The 7,436-nt window shown below is 43.3% G+C and overlaps 1 pseudogene; it reads left to right on the top strand.

Annotated features, from left to right (window-relative positions):
- Positions 1-5,063: 5,063 nt before the first annotated feature.
- Positions 5,064-5,584, top strand: LOC108591337 (oligosaccharyltransferase complex subunit OSTC pseudogene; annotated as a pseudogene).
- The last annotated feature ends 1,852 nt before the right edge of the window (positions 5,585-7,436 follow it).

The following is a 7,436-nucleotide window of genomic DNA, read 5'->3' as shown; positions in this document are numbered from 1 at the left end:
CATGATGAAACCCTGTCTACTAAAAATACAAAATTAGCCGGGCATGGTGGCACATGCCTGTAATCCCAGCTACTTGGGAGACTGAGGTGGGAGACTCCATTGAACCCAGGAGGCGGGGGTTGCAGTGAGCTGAGATGGAGCTACTGAACTCCAGTCTCGGCAATAAGAGTGAAACTCCATCTAAAAGAAAAAAAAGGAAAGAAAGAAGATGAGATGGGCTTTGATGAGACCAGGAAAAGGCATGCTCTCTGCCCTGCCCTGCCCACCACCAACTCTGCTCAGGCTTGGCCCACGAGGGGGCCCGCTGGCTGCTGGCACAGACTGTTACAGGGGATCTTCTAACACCGTGCAGCTACCAAAATGGGTTATATGCTCATTTTTATCCCCTCAGATTCCTATGTTGAAATCCTAACACCCGATGCTTCAGAATGTGACCTTATTTAGATTGTGATAGGGTCTATAGAGAGGCAGTCAAGCTTAAAACGAGGTCATTAGAGTGGGCTCTATTCCAAAACGCCTGGTGTCATAAAGGGGAAACTGGGGTTCAGAAACATACATAGAGGAAGAGGACGGGAAGACAGAGACAGAGCAGCCATCTAGAGGGCAGAGGGAGAGGCCTGGACAGATGTCCTCAGGAGGAGCCTGCCTGTCCACACATCCATCCCAGACTTCTTCTTTTTAAAAAATACAGGCAGGGTCTTGCTCTGTTTTCCTGGCTGGTCTCAAACTCCTGGCCTCAAGTGATCCTCCCGCCTTGGCCTCCCAAAGTGCTGGGATTATAGGTGTGAGCCTCTGCGCCCAGCAGATCCCAGGCTTCTACCCCTAGAAGATGAGAAAATACATTTCCAGTGTGTAAGCCACCTGGTCTGTGGTACTTTGTTATGGCGACCCTAGCAAACAAACATACCATGCTTTCTTCATGTATTTGACAACCATTTAATCAGTTTCTCTGGTATGTTGGCCCTGAAGACAGAGTGAATAATAATATACATTTCCCATCTTTAAGAAGCTTGTAGTTGGCCAGGCGTGCTGGCTCAGGCCCATAATCCCAGCACTTTGGGAGGTCAAGGCAGGTGGATTACCTGAGGTTGGGAGTTCAAGACCAGCCCGGCCAACACAGTGAAACCCTGTCTCTACTAAAAATACAAAATTATCTGGGCATGGTGGTGCCTGCCTGTAATCCCAGGTACTTGGGAGGCTGAGGCAGGAGAATTGCTTGAACCCGGAAGGCAGAGGTTGTGGTGAGCTGAGATCGTGCCATTGCACTCCAGCCTGGGTGACAAAAGTGAAACTCCATCTCAAAAAAGGAAAAAGAAGCTTGTAGACTCTACAGGGGAACAATTACGTTTAAAAAATCATTTGGGTTCAATGTGGCTGGTGTTCCATCTCCTTATAAGTTGGGAAATACATTTTTAGCTTTTACTTTAATTTTGCGACAAAACGCTGACTTTTGCTAAGAAGGAGTCACTCTTTGCAGGGTTAGGGGGATGTTAGGCCACTCTCAAACCTCCTGTCCAAGTCACCTAACTCCTAATCCAATTCAACTGCCCCCTAATTTTTCCTGTGCACAGAATCAGAGAGTTTTGGGGAAGGTAAATCAGATCTTATCACCGCTCAACCCATCCCCTCTCTGGCTTAAAGCACTTCAGTGACTTCCCATTTTCCAAGGATAAGTTAGATTCCATAACACACATGCCCTGGCACAGTCTCCAGCCTCTGCCCTGCTGGCTTTTTCCCATCCCAGAAACTTTGGCTTCTCTTGTGCCTGCATCTCTCTTCCCCTCTCTGTTGACCTGGTTCATCTACAACCCTCTAGATCTTAGTTTATTCATCATTTCTTCTGGGGAGCTTTCCTTGAGCACCCAGCATAAAACAAGTCTCCCTTATAATAACTCTAGCACTCCGTGCAGCAAGTACGTCTTCTTATCGCAGTTGAAATGTTTCCATTATTTGTGCATTGGTTTGATAACTCTAAGCGCATGACGGCATGCTCATATTCCTCCATTAAAATATCCTTAGTGCTCCAATACATGGTGAGAACTCAAACAATACTGGTTAAGTGAATCAGTGAGTAAATGAGTGAATGGGTAATCCTAATCATTAGAATTTCTGACTGGGGAAGCAGTTACAGTTGAAAAACAGGGCGAGGTGTAGTGGCTCACACCTGTAGTCCCAGACTTCGGGATGCTCAGGCAGGTGGAACTTGAGTGTTTGCAACCAGCTTGGACAACATGGAATAGAGTAAGAAGACTAAGTAGAGTAAAACCCTGTCTCTACTAAAAATACAAAAAGTTAGCCAGGCATGGTGGTGCATACCTGCAGTCCCCGCTACTTGGGGAGGCTGAGGAGGGAGGATCGCTTGAGCCTAGGAGGCCGATGCTATAGTGAGCTAAGATCATGCCACTGCATTCCAACCTGGGCCACCGCTGGAAACCTGTCTCCAAAACAAACAAACAAACAAACAAACAAACAAACAAACAGAAAAGAAAAATAGTAAAGTACTAGTGAATACAGAAAACTGTATACACATTTGAGCGCTATTGTGGCAACAAATTTTTTGCAAAGTTGTCATTGAGAAGCTCATTTTATCTGTGAAAATTAAATTTCTTCTGTAACACTTTGAAGACATTTCCCAAATATTTACTTAACATTCTATTCATTAGAAAATCTCTCATTCCACTTTCAAAGAATTTTTTTTTTTTTTTAGAGACAGAGTCTCACTGTGTCACCCAGGCTGGTGTGCAGTAGTGCAGCCTTGAATTCCTGGGCTCAAGTAATCCTCCCTCCTCAGTCTCCCATTGAAAATTTTTAAGTACTTCTAATCTATTTTTAGAAAAAAACAACTGAACACCAATAGACTCTTGACAAACCACCAGATTTCATTGCTGGACTAAGAAGTTTCTAGACCTTCTGGATTTAATTGAATATTGAATGAGTGTCAAGGAACTGTAGGGCAAAGGGCATCTGCTCCATAGTTGGTCCATGAAATGTTTAGTGGGTTGTACTGGTGTACAGAGGATTATGAGTCCAGAGGCCCAGCCCTGCAGGAGTTCGTATTCTGCCACGGTGCCTGCGAGTGTAAACAAATGGTACAGAGCAGCAAGATAAGTGCTACCAGCGGAATGTGCAAAACGCGATCAACTTCACACAGCCCACGGAAAATATAAGACGCTTACACCATTACCCCGACTCTCCACATTTCCATAAGTGTGATGATTTGAGGAGGAAATATACCGAATAGAACAAGACTTAATTCCCTTGATAGTCCACTAATTTCATAGTTGTCCTTCCTTACCTTTTAGAAAAAGGGAGCTATTATGTTTCCTTATGTTGCTAGCTTTTGTGAAAAAAATCAGCCTCTCTTCTGGTCACGCCCTTGTCCTTGTCTCTGTCTTCTGTTCACCTCTGCCTCCCTGTAATGTATAGTTATTTTTTAACTTTGTGGTTGCTCTTTTGGCACTGGGTTCCCTAAGGGAGATGAATCAATATTTGTTAAATCCCCTGATTTTTGTGTGAATCCTCCTTGATCCCTAGCTTTTACAGAAATAGAAAATAAGCAATTTAAGAGTTTGGACTGAATGGGGAAGTCAGAATCCTGATGCACAGGCTCAACCTTTCACTTAGGTTTGCGGTGAATGTAATGAAGCTCTCTACAAACGATGTGGAAATTAAAATAGAAAATGAAAATGTTACCCATTTAGTGCAAATGTTCTATTGGTCACAAGCATAATTTATCATTAAGTGCTTCTCTTCTAATGTCACTGGGTATAATTGATGTGTTGAGTCAAAATGCTTTTGGCTAATATACTTTTTAATCCATAAGGCCCAATTAGGTTTTGAAAATACTAACAAATATAGCTATTATAAAATATCTGCATTCATGATTTACAGAAAGTAGAGTTTCATTTATTTATTTAAACAGGGTCTCACTCTATCACCCAGGCTGGAGTGCGGTGGTGCGATCTCAGCTCACTGCAGCCTCCACCTGCCAGGCTCAGGTGATCCTTCCATTTCAGCCTCCCAAGTAGCTGAGAAAACAGGCATGTACCACCACACCTGGCTAATTTTTGTATTTTTTGTAGAGATGGGGTCTCACTGTGTTGCCCGGGATAGTCTCGAACTCCTGGGCTCAAGTGATCCTCTTGCCTTAGCCTCTCAGTGTACTGGGATTACAGGCATGAGCCACCACACCCAGCCAAAAGTGGAGTTTCTGGTTATGTAATTAGCAAACAAAAGATGTTCCTTGTAGCAGCAGAGGCAGCTATGCAGGTGACCTGCAGTTGAGAGGACAGCCTCTCTCCTCACTAGGTCTCTGTTTCCTGGACCTCAGCAAGACTCTTTAGTTATGTGATAAGCCAAATGGTCATTCATTCACTCACCCAATCATTCATTCATCCAACTAATATTTATTGAGTGCCTTCAGTGTGCCAGGTAAAGTGCCTGCCTTCATGGAGTATACATTCTAACAAACAAAACAGACCATAAATGTATGAACAAATAGCTGTGTACACTAATGTTGGGTAGAATTAAGTGTTATAAAGACGTTGGAGCAGAAGAAAGGGTTGGAGTCGATGACAGCACTGCTTCAAATCAGGTGAACAAGGAAGGCTTTCTGAGGAAGCCAAATGTAACAGATCCAAGAAGGAATTGAGAGACAGAGCCACGGAATACCCCCGGGAGTTGGCGGGGAAGGTGTCTCAACAGGGGGAGGAGCAAATGGCAAGGCATTAAGACGAGGGTGTGTCCAAGATCCAGCGGCTAGACACATTTTCTTTCCTATTTTAATTGGACTGAAACCACCTTTGCAAAGATTGAAACAGTGAGAAAATTATGACAGTGAAAGAGATCTGTTGATCTAACTAACTCCATCTTGCCTTTAACCTCAGCCTCTGGTCATTCCTGGGTTTCGTTCAAGCTAACTTTGGGAGAAATTTAGTTATAGTTTAAATGATAATACCCCTTCCCCAAAACTAAACCACCCTTGTAAAACTAACCAGGTTAGGAGGATGAGAGGGGTCTGAATTCTGCTAAAATGCAGGCATGAATGACTACCAGCTGCCCTTGCTGCCACCAACATGGAGACTTTGCACCGTGTCCTGTTCTTAGTCCTCAAATGTCTCAGCCTGAAGCTGAAGAAGCTGCCCTGGCTTCACTTGCCGTTGGCCATGACTGTGTATGCTCTGGTGGCAGTGTCTTACTTCCTCATCGCTGGAGGAATCACTCATGATGTTATTGCTGAACCTCCAAGTATTGGCTCTATGACTGACGAACGTGGGCATCAGAGGCCAGTAGCTTTCTTGGCCTACAGGGTAAATAGACAATATATTATGGAAGGACTTATATCCAGCTTCCTGTTTACAATGGAAGGTTTAGGTTTCATAATCCTGGACCAACTGAATGCACCAAATATCCCAGAATTCAATAGATGTCTTCTTCTAGTCATTGGATTCATCCGTGTCCTACTGAGTTTTTTCATGGCTAGAGTGTTCATGAGAATGAAACTGCCGGGCTATCTGATGGGTTAGAGTGCCTTCGAGAAGAAATCAGTGGATACTGGATTTGCACCTGGCAATGAAGTTTTCAAGGCTGTGTCAATCCTCTAATATGAAATGTGGAAAAGAATGAAAAGCAGCAGTAAAAGAAACACCTAGTGAAAAAACAGGAAGCGTATTGAAGCTTGGACTAGAATTTCTTCTTGATATTAAAGAGCAACTTTATTGCAGTTTTTTTTTTCCTGCTGACCTATTGCTATACTAACAATGTGGAGTGGCATTTTCTTCGTAGTTTTTCATTTCTTAAAGAAAATATACTCCATATCTACAACTACAATATCAAATAAAGTGATTATTTTTTTACAACCCCTTAACGTTTATTTGGAAATGACATTTCTGATTTTCAGAAATTAACATAAAACCAAGAAGCAAGATTCCATCAGCTGAGAACTCTGGACAGCAAATCAGCTTCATCTATGGTCCTTTGCCTTTAACTAGAGTATGTCATGGTAGATTATTTCAGATATGCATGTAAGACTGTTTCTTGAACAATAATATGTATGAAAGGAGTAGAAATAAATACTTTTTCTAATTAAAAAAAAAAAAAAACCAAAAATGACTACTAGCCATTATTCCAGAGGTCACAAGATATGCAACTTCCCTAATCACTCCTGTAAATAACATCACTTTTGGAGACCCTGAGACTGGCGGTTTGAGATGGCTTTACAGGCTTTTGCATTTCTGACTACCAGATGGCCCCAGCCAGACCAGCAACTCCTCTGGGGGTCCCTACCCAGAAGCGGACTTAGCACAAGAGGACCGTTCTCCACACCCCTATGATTGCAGCCCCAGCTAATCAGCACTCTCCCTTCCTTAGCTCCCTGCCCACTAAACTCTACTTGACTCTGAACTGTACTAGCCTCCAAATTTTCAGGGAGATTGAGTAGTATCTCTTCTTCTAGGCAAGACCAGCCTCAAATCAATGAAACTCTTTCTTTACTGCAATGCCATGGTCTCTATAGATTAATTTTGTCTGAGCAGCTGACAGGAAGAACCTGTCAGGTGATTACAAAACCAGGAGCAACACATTCAAAGTTAATCTCCAATGAGATCGACCGTTTTCTAACTTTGGTGTTGCTCAGTGATTCATTAGAGTTACCAGAGATCAATATGAATTTGTTAATCTGGAAAGACCTAAGATATTTATTTCCCACTCTTTTATATCTTCCAGTAGTGACTATGTATACGTGGAGGAGGGTAGAGGATTCAGACAAGTTCAAACAAATAAGAGGGAACAAAAATTACTGAGTGAAAAAATTCACCCTGGCCAGGCGTGGAGGCTCGAATTTGTAATTCTAGCACTTTGGGAGGCCAAGGTGGGAGAATTACTTGAGCCCAGGAGTTCGAGACCAGCCTGGGCTACAAGGTGAAACCCCAACTCTACTAAAAATACAAAATTTAGCCAGGCGTGGTGGTGCACACCTATAGTCCTGCTACTCAGGAGGCTGAGGCAAGAAAATCGCTTGAACCTGGGAGGTGGCAGTCGCAGGGAGCTGAGATTTGCTCCACTACAGTGTAGCCTGGACAACCGGGTGAGACTCCGTCTTAATAAAAAAATAAAAACTCCTTTAAAAAGGACAGATTCCCTCTGCACGTGCCTTTTGCCCCATGTCTCTCTCCCTCTTCCTGCCCTAATCAGGTAGGATGTCTGATTAATCAGTCGGTAAGTTTATCTTGCAACCACCTGGGGACAAGCATGGAACAAAAGCCACATGGAAAACTCAAGAGAAAGCTAGAGGCCACCTGGGTTCCTGATGGCCCTGTGAGCTGCACTCACCTGCTGAGACTATCAACCCACAGACTTCTTGTGTGCAGAAAAGAAACCAAAAGAACTCTCTGACCCAGCTAAGCAATTCATCAGGTGTTCTACTCTCAGCCAATTAA

The sequence above is a fragment of the Callithrix jacchus genome, chromosome 4, assembly GCF_049354715.1.
Source record: "Callithrix jacchus isolate 240 chromosome 4, calJac240_pri, whole genome shotgun sequence".
Lineage (NCBI taxonomy): Eukaryota > Metazoa > Chordata > Mammalia > Primates > Cebidae > Callithrix > Callithrix jacchus.
This window is presented reverse-complemented; position numbering and strand designations above follow the sequence as displayed.